This window comes from Dromiciops gliroides, chromosome 1 (assembly GCF_019393635.1).
Source record: "Dromiciops gliroides isolate mDroGli1 chromosome 1, mDroGli1.pri, whole genome shotgun sequence".
Lineage (NCBI taxonomy): Eukaryota > Metazoa > Chordata > Mammalia > Microbiotheria > Microbiotheriidae > Dromiciops > Dromiciops gliroides.
Window position 1 is genome coordinate 139,001,297 of NC_057861.1, and position 22,805 is coordinate 139,024,101.

General features: G+C 41.4%; 1 protein-coding gene across 5 annotated transcripts in view; it reads left to right on the forward strand.

The window, feature by feature from the left end:
* The window catches only part of NCALD (neurocalcin delta), a 586,370-nt gene that overhangs the window by 478,211 nt on the left and 85,354 nt on the right, over positions 1–22,805 (forward strand). For 2 of the 5 annotated variants that reach the window (XM_043965590.1, XM_043965598.1), the window contains one exon: positions 15,447–15,548. The exons of the other annotated variants lie outside the window; for them this stretch is intronic. The gene's annotated coding sequence lies outside the window, so the exon portion shown is untranslated. The remainder of the gene's footprint in view (positions 1–15,446; positions 15,549–22,805) is intronic. 5 annotated transcript variants of the gene reach the window in all.

The following is a 22,805-nucleotide window of genomic DNA, read 5'->3' on the forward strand; positions in this document are numbered from 1 at the left end:
CAGGAGTGCCCATACCATCCCCCTTCCCCATTGTGGAAAGAATAACTATATTGAGAAGGTAGCTATTGAACTGAGCCTGGAAGGAGAGATTCCAAAGGAGCTGAGGCGAGGAGGAAGTACAGACATGGGGGGACAGTAAAGTTCCACATATGAGGAAGAATAAGAAGGTGGATTTTACCTCAACGTTGAGTGTCCAACAGGGTATGATTACTTGTCAGAATATTGGGGGTGGGGTGGGAGGGGTGATTTATGTGTCAAGTGTGTGGTTGGACAAGAAAAACTCATATCGATTTCAACTTAGCTTCTGTGAAACCTCAACCAGCCCTGCCCAGTGTCCTTCCAACCTCCTTCCAGTAGCATTGGACATCTCCAACCCAAGGAGCTTCTTCCTTTTTTGTCTGGTGACTGGCAGGCTCAGCTCCCTGCCTTAAGCTTACTCACAATTATCCTGGCCTTGAAGTGGTTCTAGTCACAGCTCCCTAATCAAGGTGAACCTTTAGTCTAAAAAGCTTGTTAATAAGTTCATGTGTCCTGGGAGGAATCTTTTAATTCTGACTTTCACCAACCTGTCCTTTCTACTTTACCACACCTCTTCAAGTGCCAAGCTGAATCATTTTGTATGTGACCTAATAAGCATTGGGGAGTTCTAGTAGGGGAGTTCTGAGTGGGGAAAAGAACTGATTTTGAAGTCAAAGAACCTGTTTTGACCTTGGGAAAGTCACTTAAAATCTTGGGAAATTCATTTCCTCTTATATAAAATGGACTCTTGTGACCAGATGTTTTCTAAGTTCTCATCCTGTTTTAAATCATATGAAGTGTTATGAAAAAATAGAGGATGAGTATGAATTTAGCGAACTATATTTTCAATTCTTTTTAAAGAAAGTTCAATTTAAATTCAGACAACTTAGTTTTTAAGCCCTGAAATTATAGGGCTGAAATTATAGCTCAATCAATAGATGGGTAAATTTAGAGAGAGGAGAGAGACAGAGAGAAGAGACAGAGAGAGAAACAGAGAGAGAGAGACAGACAGACAGACAGAGACAGAGACAGACAGACAGAGAGACAAAGAAAGAGAAAATTTATTAAGCATTTTAAAGCAATATAAATCCAAGTGAGGAAGACAGTCCCTGTCCTCAAGCAAGTTCTTTCTTTCCCTCCTTCCCTCTCTCCTTTCCTTTCTTCTTTCTTTCCTGACCATCCTTCCTTCTTCCTTCCTTCCCCTCCTTTTCCCTCCCTCATTCCCTTCCTCCCTCCCTAACTTCTCTCTGTCTCTGTCTCTCATCTCTCTGTCTCTCTCTCTTTCTGTCTCTCTCTCTCTATCTCTCTGTCTCTCTCTTTCTCCCTCTGTCTTTGTCTCTATGTCTCTGTGTCTCTCTGTATCTGTGTCTCTCTGTCTCTCTCTCCCTCCCTCCCTCTCTCATTTACCTCAAAAGTATAGCAAAAACAATTCTCCTCAACACCTGGGGGACATAATCATTCCCCACCAGCTCCATCTCTACCAAAAAGAGGGGCATTAGATTTACAGCTTAGCTGAGTTCCTAAATAGGATAGTCCTGCCAAGTTACAAGTTCAATGTCTAGCCCACCCCATCCCCCAAGTTCATGTCTTGGCACCCTGGCTTCTCAGGGCTTCCCTCTTGGGCTGGCAGCCATATACAGCCTGGAATCCTGTGTCTAGTGTTGCCAAGGCTGAAACTCTCAAGCTCCCAGGTCCCAGGCTTCCACTGCCTGCTCCTAGAACTACAAAGAGACCCAAATCCCAAGTCTGATCTTTGAGGTCCCATGGCCCAAAGGAAGAGGAAGAAGGTAGCCAGCTTATTGCATGGTGCCCACATTTCAGTTAGGTGAAAGCTTCACCCCCTGGAAGCAGGTGGAAAAGAGGAGGATTTAAATAAGGGAAGGCATCATGGAAAGGGGGAGCTAGTAAGGACTATGACATTATCTGCAGATGGTCTGGAAGTAACTTAAAGGCATTCTTCTCTCTGTGTAAATAAGAATTCACCCATCAGAAACCAGGGTGGCTCCCAGCTTCTTGTGGGAAGGAGGTAGGAATGTTGACAGCAATGGAAGCAGCATGCTGTAGAGATGCACACAGTTATATGTGTGTGTGTGGGGGGGTTCTGAATAGAGATATCCCAAGTTTTTAAAGAGCTAAAGAACAGCCCCAAACCATTATGATCAATCAGTCAATCAATAACTAGCAAGCATTTATTAAGTGCCCCTAGAGTGCCTCAACACCATAGTCTCTGTGGTGAAAAATATTATGCCAGTGGCCTTTTTGTTTTTAATTAGTTGATATTTTTGGAAAGCAATTCTATAAAGGCCTTTTCCATTTATATTCTTGGCCTAGTGGAAGGTCCGCTGAACTAGGAATTATCAGCCATATGTTCTAGTTCCTGCTCTGTCACTAACTAGTTGTATAATTATGGGCAATTCATTCATCTCCCTGGATCCCAGGGTCTTCCTCTGTAAAGTGATGGACCTCTCTAAGGACTTTTCAGCTCAGAGGCCTCCTATATTTCAGCAATTTCTCTTTTACCTACAACTGAAAGAACCAGAAAACAAAGATAGAGACATTTTTCTTCAGGGGCTGGCCCTGTAGTTAATTGATGTGCATAAAGATAATCCTGAGGCATTGTAGCATCCTAAAGCACCTTCTGAATCTTCTGTGAAAAGTCAAATTAGGCTCTACAAGGTCTTCGTTATCCCAATATCCACTCAGTAGCTGGATTTCCAAATTAGATTCATCAGACTAAGAGAATTTTGCAGGTGGAAGGAAGCTTAGAATCAACCAGTGTAGCAATGGCCCAGATTTCAATTTGAAAAGCAAGCTGGGGGCAGCTAGGTGACGCAGTGGATAGAGCACTGGCCCTGGAGTCAGGAGGACCTGAGTTCAAATCAGGCCTCAGACACTTAACACTTACTACCTGGGTGACCCTGGGCAAGTCGCTTAACCCCAATTGCCTCACCAAAAAAAAAGAAGAGGAAAAGCAAGCTGGCATTAAAATCTGCAATGTCCATCTTCAAAAACATTTATCCCCTTTCCATCTCTAAAAGCCCAACTGATTCCCTTTGGGAAAAGGTATTTTTTTTCTTTCCCAATGCCCCAAAGACATTCACATACTGTGACCCCAAAATAGGCATCCTAATAATAGCTTGCATATTAAGTATATAAGGTGTGTATATATATATATATATAGTGGTATTATATATGATATAATATATGTTGTATTATATATAACACATAAGGTATTACATAAGGTTTATACATGTATATGTGTGTCTATACACATATATATTTACATGTTGGTGTATATATATATATACACATATATACATATATGTATCTATGTACATATACCTTGAAATTGGTTCTGAAAACACTCCTCTTTCAAAGAATTACTTGCCCACACCACCCAATCAAAATTTAAGTAAAAGTTTTTACCATTTGGCACCCAGAGGCATGGCCGGGAGAAGAAGCCTAGACTTCAGCTCTTGGGGAGATACAGGTTTATGGCATGTTCCTTAATCAGACAGACATAGCAGTATGGCTGAGAGAAGTGTAACTTCAACTCCCAGTACAAAAGAGAAGGTGACAGTTTTATAGAGGAAAGAAGGGAGTGGAGGGAGAGAGCTAAGACTGAAAAGTTACAGCAGTTTGAAAATGATGGTGGTAGCTATTTAGATATATGAATAATAAAAATTCCACATTTCTAACTTGAGATTTTCATCACTACCTGGTCCTAATCACATAGCAAACACGACTGGCTCCAAAATAAGCCCATGTTGTAAATTTAAGGAGCCCAGCTTTCTGGGTGTCCCTGACATGACTGCTTTGTTATCTGTTTGACCAACCACTACCTGGTTAAACCACTACTTTGCTTCTCCAAGGAAAGAGTCATCCCTAACTGACCCCTGCAAGCTGTACTTCTCCATGGTCATAGTGTCCCCCTCAAGGCCAGAGCATCCCTAACTGCACTCAGGCCTACCAGGCTGCTACTACACACAGACACCCAGACACACATGAATGAATGTACACACGCACACACACATATATGTTTATATATGATATATTTTATGTATGTATACATAGATATGTATACATACATATACATATATATGTATATATATGTATACATATATATACATAGATATGTATACATACATATATATGTGTGTGTGTGTGTGTGTGTGTGTGCTCTTTAAGGTTTACAAAGCACTTTGTATTTGGTGAATATGATCCTCACAACAACCCTGGCAGGTCGGTGCCATTATTATCTCTATTTTACAAATGAGGAAGCTGAGGCAGACAGAGATTAAGTGACTTGCCCAGGATCATGTACCTAATAAGTGTCTGAGGCAGGATTTGTACTCAGATCTTCCTAACTCCAAGTCCAGCACTCAAGACAATGTACCACCAAGCAGCTAGAACTAAAAAACCATTATCTGTCTAGTAAATATTATTCTGCCAGCAAGAAATACCTTGACTTTGTTAAAATTAAGAAATATCTTATAAAAGACAATTGTTTTAAAAAAATAGCCTCTTAAGGCATAAATTAAAATTCTGAAAGTCTTATTTAAATTAGAGGCAGGTAAGGTGGCACAGTATACTATATTCTTGGAATCAGGAAGGCCTAAGTTCAAATCCAATCTCAAAGACACTAACTGTGTGACTGTGGGCAAGTCTTACTACCTCTGTCTGGCCCAGCTTCCTCATCTGTATATTAGGGATAATAATGGTACCTACCTCGCAGGGTTGTTGAGAATATAAAACTGAGATATTTGTAAAGCATTTTCTAGACCTTCCAGTGTTCATTTTTATAAACTCATAAATCCCTAGGCTGCCTAAAGATTTTTTTTTCTTACATGACAAGGGAAAGTTTTAAAAGCAGAAATGGAAACAACTCTCTAGCATCCCCTTTCTCCTGCAGAATCCCTGTAATTAATAAAAGCAGCCAAAGAGATGACAGTGGGGCCATGCTGACTGTGTTCAAGTATCTGAAAGACTGTCATGCGGAAGAAAGATTAGTCCTGTTTTGCTTGGCCCCAGAGAGCAGAACCAGGAGCAGGGGGTAGAAATTGCAAAGAGACAATTTTAGACTTACTGTCAGTAAAATCTTCCCCCAAACCAGAGCTATCCAAGAAGGGAATAGACAGCCTCAGGAGGTTATGGGCTCCTACCAAACCTTTCTCCCTACCCCCACCCCTACACTGGACCTTTTTAAACAGAGGCTGACTCATCAACTGCTGGGTATGTTCAGGGGTATGCTGGTAAGTGTTTAACCACCAGCTCTCCAGAAAACAAAATGTATGTAAGACACACTTTCAAGTTGAATGTGCTTTATTAAAATTTCCTCCATCACTTTCTTAAACTGAACAATCAATTTTTAGCATTTGCCATTGCTGAGGTGTAAATGTTCTCTCAGAAAAGTTAACAGTCACCTGTTGGAGCTAGCACCAGCCCAACCTTGAGTATGTTGTGGGGGGTTTTATTGTGATAAGTGGTAAGCTAGATATACTGTAAATCCCTTCCAACTATTGAGATTCTGTGATTCTAAGCCCCCACTTCTACTGGATCTTAACCATATATTCTCATCTCTGAAACTTGGAGTTGCTCAGGCAGCCAAGATGAAAATTTCAAGAAGTAGAAAATTAAAACTAATTATCCCTATACTACAAAGATGAAAATGGACAAGGGGAAAAAATGGCAATGAGCAGAAGGATTTGATCTCATTTATGCAATTTGGCTGTGTCCCTTAATCATGTTTTCCATCTCTATCCTTCATTCATCCCAAGTAGCCATATCTAAAAGTGTTTTTTTTCTTGTATAAATATTCTTATAGGATTGAGGGGTGGTTTTCTTGGAAGGTAAAATCACAGCCCTAATGATTCTGGGATCAACAGCTCAGTCTCCATGAGAGTCATTATAGGATCATAGATGTAGAGAGGCAAGAGATATTCAAGATCAACTAGTCCAACCCTACCATTTTAATAATGGTTGACATTAGGGGGCAGTTAGGTGGTACAGTGGATAGAGCACCAGGCCTGGATTCAGGAGGACCTGAGTTCAAATCCAGCCTCAGAAACTTGACACTTACTAGCTGTGTGACCCTGGGCAAGTCACTTAACCCTCATTGCCCTGCAAAAATAAAAATTTTTTAAATTTAAAATAATGGCTGACATTCACGTAGGACATTGAGGTTTGTAAAGAACTTTACCTATGTTATCTCACTGAATCCGTACAACCCTGTGAGGCTGTTGCAATTATTATCCCCATATGGAGATAATACATAATAATATTTTACATATGGGGAAACTGAGGCTCAGAGAGTTTAAAGGACTGCCCAAGGTCACATCAGCTGATAAATAACTAATACAGGATTTGGACCTAGGTCTTTTTGATTCCTCAAGCCCAGTGTTCTATACGCTATCCCATGCTGCCACTGAGATGAAGAAATTAAGACCCAAAGAGATGAGGAGATAGGAGAGAGCTCACTGGATTTGAAGTCATAGTACTTGTGTTCTAGCTGTGCCACTTAGTAACTGTGTGATTGACTCCCTTGGCCTCAGTTTCCTCAACTGTAAAATAGCCTAATTGACTATAGAGTTTCCTTCCAGCTCAAAATCTGTGATCTTATGTGATTAAGTGACTTGTCCAAGGTCACATAGGTACTGAATGGCAAACTAGGGCTTAGTTTTCCTCTAGTCTGTGGTTACACCCAATCCTGGCCAGCCATATTGTAAAGGTATGGTGTAGATACAATGAGATGATACCAAGCAAGTGAATATGGATGGTTGGCTGTCAATCCATCCCCACTGCTGGGAACGATACTTAGAGCATACCCTATTGAGAACAGGTCAGGGGCTTCCTCTTCACATATGAAGAACATAAATCAAGAACCAAATCAAGTTGTTGAGAAAAGAGAAGAATGTGATGCTTTTGATTATTTGTGTAGCCAGCTTCAGTCTCTTATCTCAGCCTCCTTCTGTCCTGAGTGGCAGCCTGATTACAGGTTTCTCACTAGCTTTGCCAGGTCAGTGAACACAGATCCAATTAGGACAATTCAATTTCAGCAGAAACTCTGGCTGTTGTATTCTGTAGGTGTCAGTCAAACGTCTGTTCCCTGCCTTCTCTGCATGTTCCTATGATTGTGAGCTACTGTCTAATTAGTGGCCCTGGTTTGGGATTGCATGTGCTGGCATAAAGTGCTATGGTGTGCACATAGCCCAGAAGTTGAGGGAGTGGTCAGAAACCTCAGATCCATAAACAGCCTTGAAGCTTCTGTGGCCAGCTTGTCATTCATTGGTGATACATAAGGACCGTCAATTAGAGAGTCTTGATGTTTCACCCAACTCCCTAGCTCACCATTGGGCTTGATTGGGCTCTGACATGAGGTATATTACCTGACAAGTCCTACCCAGGAGTCCTGATGTATATCTTGGTACTGGACCCAGATGGCTCTGGAGAAGAGAGTGAGATTGGTGACCTTGCACAGCACCTCCCTCCCTTAAATCCAATTCAAGTCATGACATCACCCCAATGTCATGGTTCTCTTTGAGAATGTAGGACAAACAACAACAATATACACCTGGAAATCATCTATAGAGAGAGAATAATTGATCTGCTGCAAGTCCCATATCTCATTTTTTTAATTTTTTCAATAACTTTAGCTTAAAATCATTGCCTCTTCAAGTCCCCTCGTCCTGAGCCACACCAGCCTTCCCCGCCATGTTTTGTTGAAGCACAGCAGGGTGGGTGTGGGCCTGCAGCCATGCCACCTTGCAGACTTTGAGCATATCGGTTAAGGTTAAGGGCAAAGGCTGTCCCTCAAGTGCCAAAGCAGAGGCCCCACCCAGAAAGGTGTGAACCACATCAGTGAATAGCTTGGGCTTATGTGACTGCTCACCACCTGCTTCCCAGGGGTGAGCAAGGTATAGAATGGGCCACCTAGATCAGAAAATACCTAACAGTTCCCAGTGACCAAGTGATCCTAAGCTCTCTGAGGGCCAGGGTCTGTGTTTCATTTAATCTTCATATCTCTAGGTTCCCTCATCAGTACTTTACATATAACAGGGTGCCTAAGTGGTGCAGTGTATAGAGTGCCAGGCTTGGAGCCAGGAAGACTCATGTTCTGAATTCATATCTGGCCTTAGACACTTACTAGCTGTGTGACGCTGGTCAAGTCACTTGACCCTGTTTGCCTCAGTTTCCTCATCTGTAAAATGAGCTGCAGAAGGATATGGCAAAGCACTCCAGTATCTCTGTCAAGAAAACCTCAAATGGATGGGGTCATGAAGAGTCAGACCCGACTGAATGACAACAGCAACAACAAAAATGCTTGTTGAATGAATGAATAAATGAATGGAGAGTTGGACGACTACAATGTGCTCATGGAGTCTACTGATTTAATTTCAAATACAGAAAGCAGAGACTTAGAGGTGCTTCAGGTTGCCTATGAAAGAGCCATATGTGGCTATGGTCTGAGTCCAACATGGTATCATATTTCCATTCAGTCTGTGGAGTTTAGCTGGGAGATGAGGATGGAAAAAAGCTAGTTCCATTCATGATCCAGACTGATCTGGGCAACCGCACAAAGGTGTCAGGAACACACTCAGCTACCTTGGGAGGCAGAGACAGGCGTAGCATCCAGCACATAGTAGGCACTTATATTTGTGTTAACTTGATGGAAATATTTCCCCATACAAAACACCCTGGATCCTGAACATGGGATTTCCTCCCCATGACTTTATAAGCTCCATGACAGCAAGGACAGTGTCTCAGTGATCTCTGAATCAATCCATCAGTAATCAATTAGTCAGTCAATATTTATTAAGCATGTTCTCAATACCAGACGCTGTGCTAAGCTTTAGGGACACAGAAAGAGACAAGAGACAATCTATGCCCCAAAGAAGTTCACAATCTTGTATTTTTAGAAAATAAATTGACCTTTTCCAAAGGGCTAGGAACCACCAGTTTGTTGTTATTATTGACAGCATTTTTGGTTTTCTTTTTTTATTTTGATTTGTTTTTCCAAAATGCTTCCTAGAGAAAGGACCCCCAAAACAGAACTGATTTGGGGCTGATTAGGTTTATTAGACTTAGAACTTGAAGAAATGTCAGCAGTTTTCTAGTCCAGCCGTTTCATTTTGCTAATGGAGAAACTGAGGTTCTCAACGCAATAAATGATTTGCCCAAGGTCATATAGTTAGTAAGTAGCTGACCTGGAATTTGAACCCAGCTCCCCTGACTCCAGAGCCTCCCTCTTTAAGCTGCATACTTGTGTCTGCTCTATTTAAATTCCTCTCGAGCACTTTATTTATAGTTGTTAGAGTTTTTGGCAGTTAAATGGGATGATCTCTTAAATCGCTTTGCTTGTCATTAATAATACTGTTTTAAGTTTGCCTATTCAGTGCTTCAAGCCTTCTGAATTAGCTCTTCATCATCCCTTTGAAACTGATTCGTATTAATTTCTTTTTTTTTTTTGCGGGGCAATTGGGGTTAAGTGACTTTCCCAGGGTCACACAGCTAGTAAGTGTCAAGTGTCTGAGGTCGGATTTGAACTCAGGTCCTCCTGACTCCAGGGCCGGTGCTCTATCCACTGCGCCACCTAGCTGCCCCCAATTTCTTTTTGATAAGAAAAGAAAACAAAGGCTCCAGGAGGTGGATGACTAGCTCTAGGTCATGGAGTAAACCAGACGTCAGTCATACCATCCAGACTCTCTTGTGTAATCCTAAATGCAGCCAGGATGGCTATTGTTGTGCCTAAAGCAAATACCCCGAGCTGGGTCTAGGTCAAGAGGCCACTGGTGGGGAGCTGGGAAGGGAATAAGCATTTATTATGTGCCAAACACTGCACTAAGAACTTTACAAATATTATCTCCTTTGAGCCTCACAATAACCTTGGGAGGTAAGTCCTATTATTCTTCCCATTTTACTGCTGAAGAAACTGAGGCAGACAGAAGCTAAATGACTTGCTCAGGGTTACATAGCTAGTAGGTATTGAAGGCTGTATTTGAACTCAGATCTTCTTGATTCCGAGTCCTGTGCTCTATCCCCTAACTTCTGAAGGGTGAAGGAGTATCTTGTCCCAGAGGCCATTTGGTAAATTCTTATTCTAATTTATCATTCTTGTTAACTAAGGTGCTAGACACTATCAGTCAGTCGACTAGTACTTATTAAGCACCTACTGTGTTCTGTGCCTCTAAAGGACTTAGAATCTCATCAGTGCCCTTTAAATTTGGTGCCTTGAGTCAACATCCCAGCGGTTCCCCTCTAGTTGTAGCTTTGGCCCCAAGTTCATTTTTTAAATTGTGCATGAGAATCAAGGAAGTGCATGAAGGAGTGTAGTAGCAATTGTGTTGTCTTGTTTATATAGGATAGCATCCCACAGACAACGAGGATGCTCTTCATGATGCCTATTTCCTTCATTGACTTGTGCCCTAAAAGACCCCTTACTTTGTATGAGAAGTCAAGCCTCCATCATCCCTCATGCAACTTGATTTAATACCTCTGAACACGAGGGAGCAATATTTTCCAGGACTAAAAACATTCATTCATATAATGTCATATTTTCAGTTGTTGTTCATTTTCCTCCCTGGCATGTTATATCCTAGGTTGCCAGCCCTTAGTCACAACTGTTCTTCAGTCTGTAGTTTAGTGGGGTGAGCTGTGTTTCATCCTAATTCTGAATACATCAGGGTCTTTCCCACACCTTTGGGGGCTTATGCAGTCCTTGTTTTCTGTATTTAATCTGAATATCACATTAATTTTTTTTAAAACTTGCAAAGCACACCCTTGGTGTTAGAGCTTCTCCATACACAATATCCCCCTAAACAGGTAAGAAAAATGGGTGCCTCCCCTAAGTGTGTTAACAAGCAGATTACAAGATCTTAAAGGCAGCTGTGCTGTCCAAGAGTCAGCAGAGAATGTGGATTGGGAGACTGAAAGAGAACAGCAAAAAAATAAAGTCCAACCTCACAGGTTTGTCTGGGGCTTTATCTTCAATTTTCCCATTATGGTATGTACACAGTCTCCAATTTTTGAACAAGCTGTGTTGACAAAAGTTGGTTCCTAAGTTGCTTGAAACTTGCAGCTCCATTTCCCATTGAAGTATTGTACTTACTGGTTAGGACCCCAGACCAGTCTACAAAACCCTTTTTAACCTCTAACTTACTGAAAAGTACAGGACTATATTGCCAGACATATGGAATCTCTGACAGCTTATATTTCATTCTTCCTTTCCATCTGCCAGGGTTCTGTAGAATCCAAGAATTAACACTGTGTAGACCTATTTCCATGCCCATCCCAGTCAGTGTTAAGTCACCATCTATGACATCTGAGGGCTTGAGAGCTGAAAGAACCGATAGAGATCACCCAGTCTAACCTAATTATTATACAGATAAGGAAAATGAAACCCAAATTAGGAAGGACTTCACCCTCCAAGGGTCAAAGTCATTATTTGAGTTGAGCAACCAATACATTGTCCAAGGGTGCCAAAATTTAGAGGCTATTGCTAGCACTTGTGCTTCATCTGGTGAGAAAGACTAATTAACTTTACCATGAAGATATCCGGTGGCTGATTTTCTCCATTACTGATACCACCACCTGCTCTGCGCAAGTCATACCCAGGTGAGATTCTTACTGAACAGGCCCTGCCCTGTTCCCTCCCCCAGGACTGGCTACTGCCACTGTGTCCTCATGGTCTCTGTCTCACTCCACGGTGCTGCATGGCATGGTAACCTAGGGTCTCATAGAATTCCAGATCTATAGACCTGGATGAAATCTTAAGAGGCCATCATTTTATAGATGAGGAAACTGAGGCTGGAAGTCAGTCAACAAACATTTCATTAAGTACCTATTATGTGCCAGACACCATGCTAAGCTCTGGACATACAAAGATGGAGGGAAAAATGTCTCTGCTTTCATAGAACTCAGTCTTTTGGAAGAGACAATATGCAAACAACTGTGCAAAATAAATTGGAAATATTCAAGAAAGGTTTTGTTCATCTCACTCTTCATTATTTTGTGCAAGTCTTTCCATGTTTTTCTAAGATCATCGAGCTCATCATTTCTTATAGCACAGTAGAATTCCATCACAATCTTATATCCCAACTTGTTCAGCCACTCCCCAGTTGACGGGCACCCCTGAAATTTCCAGTTCTTTACCACCACAAAGAGAGTGCTATTAATATTTTAGAACATAAAGGTTCTTTTCCTTTTTCCCTAATCATCTAGAAATAGACCTAATAGTGGTATTACTGGGTCAAAGGGTATAGGCAGTTTAATAACTCTTTGGGCCTAATTCCAGATGGCTCTCCAAAATAGTTGGATCAGTTCATGGTTCCACCAACGATAAATCAATGTCCTAATTTTCCACAACCCCTTGAATATTTAATTCTACCTTTTGAAAGTCTGTCAGCAGTATCCCCTCCAATAAGAGAGGGAGGGCACCAGCCTTAAGGGGGATCAGAAAGGGCTTCCCATAGAAGGTGAGATTTTAGCCGGGACTTAAAGAAAGCCAGGGAGGCCAGGAGGCAGAGATGAGGAGGGAGACAATTCCAGGCTTGAGGGACAGAAGATGAAAATACCTGGAGTCAGCAGAGGGAGCAGAGTGTGTTGTTGGAAGAACAGCAAGGAGACCAGTGCCGCCAGATCACAGAATACATGATGGGTGTATGGTCTAAGAAGACTGCAAAGGTGGGAGCTTGCTGGTTATGAAGGGCTTTGAAAGCCAAACAGAAGCTTTTATATTGGATCCTGGAGCTGATCAGGAGCCACTAGTGTCTAAGGGGTGTGTGTGTGTGTGTGTGTGTGTGTGTGTGTGTGTGTGTGTGTGTGTGTGTGTGTGTGTGTGTGTGTGTTGTGGTCACATGTGCATTTTAGGAAGATCACTTTGACAGTTTGAGCAGAGGATGAACTGGAATGGGGAGGGACTTGTGGCATGGAAATCAACCAGGGGATATTGTATTAAATAACTGTGCCCAGGGTCACAGAAGTAGAAAAAGCTACAGGAAGGAAGTATTTAAACTTAGATCTTCCTGGTCTTGAGGCCACTCTGTCTATCCACTGTGTCCCCAGGCTACCAAAAGCAGTGATTAGCAGAAGATGTCTTCCTACCCTGTCTCTCAACTACTACAGAGCCTTGTGTCTCGGTGTCCAAGCACTTTCCCTTTCTCCCCATGTCATTAAAATTAATTTGTCTGGAAAAAAATCAATTCTACAGTATCTCTTGGCTCCAGTACAGGGTTTGGGAAGTCAGCCCCAGATACCAGAAATACCCATTTTGACCCTACCAAGACCACACAGCTAGACTAGCAGAGTCAAGATTAGAACCCATCTCCAAGGCTCAAGCCAGTAAGTGCTCTTTCCACTACAGCCCGTTGCTTCTGTTGCCCAGCCCCAGTGTTTTCTCCTTCATCTGTTGCTGACTTGGGAAGCCACATAGGTTTCATCCACATTCAAGGAATTATTTAGCTAACATGTGCTTCAGTGGGTGCTTCCATGGCTTCCTGGGCACTAATTCATTCTCCATGGCAGAAGGAAGGATGCAAGGTGGGGAGTCAGGATCCCATTATGCAGTTCTTGCTCTGCCACTGAACTCACTGTGTGATCTTGGCTAACTCACCTAACCCTTTCTTGCCATTTTTTCTTTACTGGAGAAAAAAGGAGGACCATAATATTCACCCTAACTACCTCACAGGGATGTTGTGAGGATAAAAAGGGGGTGTGAAAATGCCTTGAAAAAATTTAAGGTGTGATAATAATGGAAGGCACAATTCTCGTTACCACCTCCAATTGTGCCTTTTCGGGTCATTTCTTGCCTGGGCTTTTTTGGGGGCTGAGGGTGGATATCTTAGTGTGTTCAACCTTGTTGGAAAGTACTGGATTTGAGGCAACAGGGGCTACTTCGTGTCTTTTGTAACCATGGATGTTGCAAGTAAAAACAAGAGAGAAAAAGGATGGGAGATAAAGAATTGAAGATGTATTGATTCTCCTGGACTGTTTTTGGAGGAGGTAGCATTTATTTTAAGCAGCATCTGCTGAATTTTTAAATGTTTTTTCACTCATTCTTCTTCATCCTTGCTGTAGCTGAGCAATAAGGACTAGATGATTGGGTATTTTGGAAACTGGAGACCCTTCCACCTCTCTCTCTGTCTCTCTGTCTCTGTCTCTGTCTCTGTCTCCTTCCCTCCCTCCACATGCTTATTGATCCTCCCATGCCCCAAGGCCAGAATGGGGCTCAGAAAAAAAGCTCTGGATTCTATCATAGCCCAGAAAGTTTCAAGGAAGCCTCTCACTACAGACACAAGACAGGACCTGGTAATGGTTCTGCTGTTTGTCAAAACCATAAATTGTTGCTGCTTCCTCTGGGGAGGTTTCCTTCTCCTGCTTCATCCTCCAGACTTCCTGGATGGTTTGTTGGGGGGCAAGAAATAACTGGTCCCTGTGGGGAAAGCCTCATTTTACTGGCTCTGGACCTGCCTCAGGACCACCACAGAAGTGAAGAGAAAATGGAGTCCCTAACCATATTTATAACTTAACTTGCCTCTAAATTAATTTTATTTATGCAGATTAAATTTAAGCCCTGTTAGCACAATAGTGATTCCTTGGTATTTCTTTTATACATACCTGAAATAGGGCATTCACCAATCAGAGATTTGGTCCTGGGACCCTTTCCTTAACTGGTCATATTTACCTGTTAATAATAATGATGATAGTGGTGGTAATTAGCATTTATATAACACTTTAAGGTTTGCAAAGAGCTTTATATATGCTGTCGCTTTTGTTCCTCACAACAGCCCTATAGTAGTTGTCTTCCTCTGTGTGTGTGTGTGTGTGTGTCTGTGAGAGAAAGAGAGAGAGAGAAGGGGGAGGAGGAGAGGAAAGGAGAGAAGAGGAGGAGAGGAGAGGAGAAAAGGAAAAAAGGAGAAAAGAGAGAAGAAAGGGAGAGAAAAAGAGAGGGAAGGAGAGAGAAAGAAGAGAGACAGGAGAGAGACAGGAGAGAAGAGAAGAGAGAAGGAGAAAAAAAGAGAGAGGGGAAGAGAAAGGAGAGAGAAAAAGTGAAAGAGGAAAGAGAGAAGAGAGAGGGAGAAAAAGAGAAAGACAGAAATGGAGAAAGAGAGAGAGAGAGAAATTAATCCCAGAAAATATGCTTCCAGTTACTTCACCTCATAGGATCATCCAAGGGACCAGGCCCTTAGAGGTCATCTGATCCAACTCCTTTGATTTACAAAATAGGAACTTGAGGCCTAGAGAGGTTATATTATTTGCCCAAGGTCACAAAAGTAATAATCATAGGGATGGAATTCAAACTCAGGTCCTCTGATTCCACCTCCTTGTTTTTCCCTCATGTGAAAGCCCTGGCAGGATTTGTTCAACACTGTTGATACTTTTGATTTATCCTGACAAAGAAATACAAAGTGTTGACAAAGATGCTTTCCCCACAGGAATCCTGCAAGGAGTAAAATTAATGAGCCTGGCAATTCCAACCATTTCCCCAGCATAAATTGACATCACTGTCAGAGAGAAAGTGGAGATTTTTTGGAAAGGTGAGCATGAGTAGTAGAAAAAATTCTGGAAGATCTTTCTATATTAATTTTGATAAACAATTATAAACATTTTTGAATGAATCTCACCTCTAGATAAAATGAAAATATAGTTAGTAGTGGTGATGATGGATGCTGTGCTAACACAATACAGATACAGCTTTGTGGTAGATTCGATATAAGCGCCTGCTGTCACTCAGAGAATCCAGAAAATCTAAAGTCACAATGATAATAATAGTTCACACTGCATAGTCCTGTCTTTATATAATTCTTGTGGCACCACCCTTTCATCTGTGAAAACCCCCCCAAAAAGAGATCTTAGGTTCAGCACATGGGATTGGTGGGCATCCATTCAAAATTATAGCCCACAACATCCAACAGGTCTTTGTTGGAAATCAAAGCTTTCTTTCTTAAACTTGTAAAGACTTCCCCAAGAATCCCAGTATTTTCTAGATCTTTCAAGATGGCAAAGGGGGAATTCAGGACCTTGTTGGAAGCTCAATATATTTTCTTCTTGCATGTGAGAAAATTAAAAATGGTGCCTTGTTTGGTAATTGGTGCCTGTCCCTCCTCTTTGCATTTCATTCTGGGAACCATCAAATGAATGCTCTTTTATCACTGTTCATGTGCTGGACAGTCCCTCCCCACCCCCACCCCCACCCACTCCCCATGAGGCTTGTTGTGGAACCCAAAGGTCCCTGAACAAACAGTGCCAAAGTCTCTCTGCTTTGTTAATTGGGTTATCTGATTTTTTTTCAGGTGGCTAATTTTGCTGCAGATTTCACAGGGCTTCTAAATGTGTGCTCGTAAACACAGAGTGGCAGGCTCTTCCCCAACTTATTTCATAAGAACCAAAATTAGGCAAGCTCTTGACCTTCAGTGTTCTGGAGAAGAGTAGCAATACCTTTGTAGATAGATGCTGGAAACTTTCACAGAAACCCTAGTATAAAAGAATTGAAATACTCGAGTTCTTTTGTTGGGTGGGTCTTTCAGTGTTTAATCTTGACAAGCTGTGGTCACCAGCCAGCTTTGTTCCTGTTTAAGAAAGGGATTAAGTATTTCATTGCTTGAAGTATCTGTGATTTCATTTATGTGAGTACACTCTCCACCTATGTAGATTGTGACCCTACCAGAATTTCGCCAGGTCCCCCTTGGTGTGAAAAATGAATGAATCCTACAAATGGGTCACATGTATTCAAAACACTGTCTAAAATTGTCTGAAGCTCTAATTATGTAAAATATAAGCATTGGTGTCAGTCCAATGGAAACATCCAATGTGAATTTAAATAATGCTATCACAGAACAGGATTCCGTTTTTGTACTAATTGAGACCTAGCTGTAGACAATTTCTCCAAACAGAAAAATGAATCATTGGGCTCTCAGGCAATGAGCTCCTTGGAATTTACATAGCCTGGTCTTTAGATGATGGATAGAAGGTCTATCATCAGTCCCATACCTGGAATTTTTCCAGGTTAGTAGGACCCACCAGATCTTGAATTCCACTGGCATTGAATTTGAGAACTCAAGTCACCCCAGAGCCACAAATGAGGAAATGGAGGATGATCTCAGTGGGCAAATTATAATTAGCAGAGACTCTGAAATTATTTTTTCCCATTTATGGGATATAATAAACCATGACCAGAGCTCACATAAGGTATTAGTCTATCTTAAGTAACATCTTTGCCTTGTTTCTGACTGCTGGAGACTTTGAGTGTTCTCTGATGCCTTTGGGCCATAGCAACTTTCCTCTTTCCAAAGCCTCCCAAAGCATCATTTTATAGTTCTTTATTGCTCTGAAGATGTTACTATTGTATATTATAGTTATCAGTACTTGTGCCTTATCTCACTAATAACCGATATCACATTTTATATGCCTTATCTCAACTGGACCTCTCGCAATCCTGTAAGATTATTTAGGGAATTGTTATCCATGTTTTACAGATAAGAAAAGTGAGACTTGGAGTAAATCACTTGCTTACATTCACACAGCTAGCAACATCTAGTGGTGAAATTTGAGCCTGTGTCCAACAAGGTGGCACAGTGAATAGGAAAGGTCATATAAAGTATCCTCCTTCCTCTTCCTCTTTCCCCCTTTAAATGTGTGTTGTTCTTTAGTGTGTAGGGCTCTGATCAATCATGCATAGGGCTACGATCAACCAATCAGCTAAGCAGCAAGCATTTATTAAGATTCTACTGTGTGTCAGGTACACTGCTAAACACTGGGGATACAAAGATATAAAGCTGTCCTGGGGGGCAGCTAGGTGGTGTAGTGGATAAAGCACTGGTCCTGGATTCAGGAGGACCTGAGTTCAAATCCGGCCTCAGACACTTGACACTTACTAGCTGTGTGACCTTGGGCAAGTCACTTAACCCTCATTGCCCCCCCCCCATTTATTTAAATAAATAAATAAATCGGTCCCTGCCATCAAGTGGTTTATGATCTATTGCAGGGAAGTAACATTTACACATATAACTAAAGGTAAAGTATATACAAGATAAATTAAAAAAAATAAGTCCTTGAGGGCAGAAATTAGAGAGAGAGAGGCAGCTAGGTAGCATGGTGAATAATGAGACTGGGCTTGGAGTCAGGAAGACCTGAATTCAAATCCAGCCTCGCACATTTAGTAGCTGTGTGATCCTGGGCCAAACATTTAACCTCTGTCTGCCTCAATTTCCTCAACCGTAAAATGAGGATAATAATAGCACCTTCTTCCCAGGGCTGTTGTGAGAATCAAATGGGATGATATTTGCAAAGTGCTTAGTGCAGTGCCTGACACATAGTAGGCACTTTAAAATGCTTGTTTTTCCTCCTATAATTAAAGATCTAGAACTAAAAGTGGCCTCAAAGCCCAAGGTCAAATTTCCTTACTTTTTAGATGAGTAAACTTTGGCCAGGGAGATTAAGTAACTTCCCCAAGGTCATATAGGTAATTCATGGCAGAGGACAGATTTGAACCCAGGTCCTCTAACTGTAAGGAGCCTATAATTTTTCTCACTGTGTCATGCTGAGTACCTGCAAGGAACATCATCAAGTAACTTTGGAGAAGAACCTACCTAGGAGCTGAGAAAAATCTCTTCAGGGAGATTCTACTTAAGCTGAGCTTTGAAAGGAAATGGGGATTCTGAGAGGCAGAGAAGAAGAGGGAGAGCATCCCAAGCTTAAGACTCTGTAAAAATGCTTGGAGGTAGGAAATGAAGTGCCAGATTTGAGGCATAGCAATTACACCAGTTTGGCTGGAATGTAGAAGACATGAAGGAGAAGTCATGTGAAATTAGTCTGGAAAGGTAGATCAGACCTAGATTGTGAAGGACTTTAGATGCCCCAAAGAGACCAAGATAATGTAAAGCCTTGTAAATTAAGGCAATTAACTGCTTCAGTGCTTCCAATGGGAGACCCAGCATGGAATCAAGGGCATAGAGCACTGTACTCGGAGTCAGTTCTGGACTCAAATCCTCCAAAATCACATAATTTATATTAACCTCAGTTCTTTCCTCTGAAAAATAAATCAGCAAGGATTTGTTAAGCACCTACCATGTGCCAGACACTGTGCTAGGCTCTAGAGATACAAAGATGAAAGACCAACAGTTCATACCCTCAAGAAGCTTACATTCTATGAGGATACTCAACATATACTCACAGAAGTAGATACAAAATTTATACAAGGTAATTTTGTGCCACAACCGCAGTACCCTAAATACTCACAATGAACGTATCCTAAAAAAGGCATCATTCATAGAGACCTTGGTATTTGAGCTGAGCTTTGAAGGAGGGTTACATTCTCTATTATACAGATGGTATATTAACCTGTAGTAATTCCTTCACAGGTTCTGGAGACTTGAGTGTACCTATCTTTATAAAATGCTTTGCAAACTTTCTCACAGAGATGGCATTAAGTAGAAACAACTAGGTGGTAGACTGGATAGAGCTTAGAGCTTGGAAGCTGAAAAACCTGACTTCAAATCTTGCCTCAGATTCTTTCTGGTTGTGTGACCCTAGGCAAGTCACTTAACCTTTGTCCACTTCAATTTCCTCATCTGTAATATGAGGATAATAATAACCCGGTAAGTAGAACACTAGGCCGAGAGTCAGGAAGACCTGAGTTCAAATGTTACCTCAGATACTTCCTAGCTGTATGACTCTGAAAAAGTCATTTAACCTCTGTCCATCTCAGTTTCCTCATCTGTAAAATCAGGATAATAATAACCCAGTAAGTAGAGCACTAGGCATGGAGTCAAGAAGACCTCAGTTCAGATCCTACCTCAGATACTTCCTAGCTATATGACCCCATGAAAAGTCATTTAACCTCTTTTCTCCTCAGTTTCCTTAGCTGTAAAATAATAATAATGATAATAATAATAATACCTACTTCCTGAGATTGTGAAGATCAAATGAGATACTCTGCAAAGCATTTTGCAGAACTTAAAGCACTGTACAAATGGTAGTTATTGTTATTAATAAGGATCACTTGGGGAAAGTTAGAAGCTTAGGGTCAGAGTTCTAGATCTGGAAGGGACCTTAGAGGCTCAACTTACAGATGGGGAAACTGGGGTTCAGAAAACATAAGCAGTTCACCCAAGACCACACAAATAATAAGTGAGAGAGGGGGCAGCTAGGTGGCACAGTGGATAAAGCACCAGCCCGGGACTCAGGAGGACCTGAGTTCAAATGTGACCTCAAACACTTGACACTTACTAGCTGTGTGACCCTGGGCAAGTCACTTAACCCCCATTGCCCCACAAAAAAAATTTAAATAATAAGTGAGAAAGAAATATCAGGAATGGTTCCTTGTGTATAGGCATGATCCTATCATTTAAGCTCACAGCTGAGAGTGCAGCCTGCTAGCTGTTCTGAAGATGGATACTTACGCTTTCATGACAGTTTAAAGTACATTCATTTCCACTTTAAAATTGAAGCTAAAAAGCTGCTTATTTTTTTGTTCCCTGATGGATGGGTTTTCACAATTGAGAGATGATTGCAAAGGCATCTCCTGAGAAATTTCAAAGACCTCCTCTGGGTTTTTAAGCCAAACTGCAAGGTTTCTTTGTGCAGAGGCACTTTTATAAAGTTTATAATAAGTAAGAATGGGGGAGTGTGCTGGAGGTGGGGATGGTCCACAAAAATCATTTTTGCCACCTTAATGAGAATAGAAACTCTCCAGAATGACCCAAAATATGTAGCATGTGTTAGAGAGAGCCATCTGGGAAATGCTTTGTGGGAAAAGCAAAATGACCTTTATGGCTAATAATTGTACTTTGTGAGTCTTGAAGGGTGAATTAGGTTAATGCTACATTTAGAGGGAAAGAATAGAAAGTGGGTTATAATATATACCTGTATGTGATCACAAATTATCCTGGTGAGAGCGTTAAATCTGTCCCACGGAGGCCTTTTGTTTGAAATTACCTCTCAAGTCTAATTTCAGTTTGACTTGGCACTAATTATATTGCTGTTTCTCATGCCCACTACCGTTTAAATTAGCATTTTACCAGAGCTCTTGACCTGCTCTTCAGGGCCTATTTGGAAAGCTAGATCATCATCTTACATTAAAAAAAAAAACTGCTTTGATGAATTGGGGAAAGAGTAGTGGGTTGTCTCCACCTTCCCCCTCCCTGTTGGTGCTATAGTGAATGAAATGGAGATGATCCAAGATGAAAAAAAGGCTCCTCAGTCACTGTTCAGGGTTGAGTGCTTTCTTTTCCCTTCATAAGGGAGTTTTGATTCTGACATATAATGGGTAATTCTTGCTCTGCCTTATTATATGCAATGGTCTTGGTGCTGGGAATACACAGTAAAACTGGAATAGGCTCTGCCCTGAAAAATGTTTACATTCTATTGAGGAAGATGACATGTATCTATATAAATATATAAAAATAATGTAGATTGGGGAGCAAATGGACACATCAGGAAGGACTTTATGTAAAAAGTGGAGCTTGAACTGAGTCTTAAAGCAAGTAAAGGATTCTATGAGATAGAATCAATCAGTCAAGAAACATTTATGGGGCAGCTAGGTGGTACAGTGGATGAAGCACTGGCCTTGGATTCAGGAGGACCTGAGTTCAAATCCAGCCTCAGACACTTGACACTTACTAGCTGTGTGACCCTGGGCAAGTCACTTAACCCCAATTGCCTCACAAAAAAAAGAAAGAAAAAGAAAAAGAAACAAGTATTAAGCACTTACTGCGTTGCCGGGCACTTTGGTAAGAGTTGGGGCTACAAAAAGAGGCAGAAGACTTATTGAGTTTGAAATGTCCATGGTATATCCACTTTGAACTGGCTAATAGGCAGTTCTTGATACAAGATTAGAGCTCAGGAGAGAGACTAGAGCTAGGTATATACATCTGCATGGGGATGATAATTAAACCCATGAAAACTGATGAGGTCATCAATAAAGAGTGTAAAGAGAGAAGAGAATAGGGCCTAAAACAGAGCCTTGGTGCACATCTGCAGCTAAGGACTCGTGGTATAGTGGATGATTCAGCAAAAGAGTTGGAGAAGGAATTATCAGGGAGGTAGGAGGAGAACTAGGACATAGTAGTATCGTGAAAACGCAGAGAAGAAAGTATCTGGCAGGAAAGAACAGGGTTAAATAAATGTTGCCAAGAGGTCAAGAAGGATGGAGACTGAGAAGAGACCGATTGATCTAGCAATTAAGAGATCCCTGGTAATATCAGAAAGTCCAATTTCAGTTTAGTGATGAGATAAAAAGCTAGACTACAAATGATGAAGAATTGAGTGAGATGAGAATGAGTGAAAGCAACGAAAGCTTTTTCTAGGAGTTTGTCTAAGAAAAGTAGGAAAGCTGTGGAGCAATAATGTAAGAAGGAATGGTAGAGTCTAGTGAAGATTTTTTTAAGGTTGAGAGATTTGGGGATGTTTATAGGAAACAGTAAATAGGGTGAGACTGAAATAAGGAGAGAGAAAGAAATGGCTGTGAGGAGGCAGTCTGCTAGAGAAGGTAAGAGGGATGGGCTAAAGAGCACATACAGGGGCAGCTAGGTGGCGCAGTGGATAGAGCACCGGCCCTGGAGTCAGGAGGACCTGAGTTCAAATCCGGCCTCAGACACTTAACACTTACTAGCTGTGTGACCCTGGGCAAGTCACTTAACCCCAATTGCCTCACTAAAAAACAAATAACAACAACAACAAAAAAAAGAGCACATACAGAGCAAGGACATATATAATCCACTGGCAAGTCTACATACTCAATGTTTTTCTTCTTTATAGGAACATCGCTTTAGAGCCAGAGCAGATCCAATGACCTC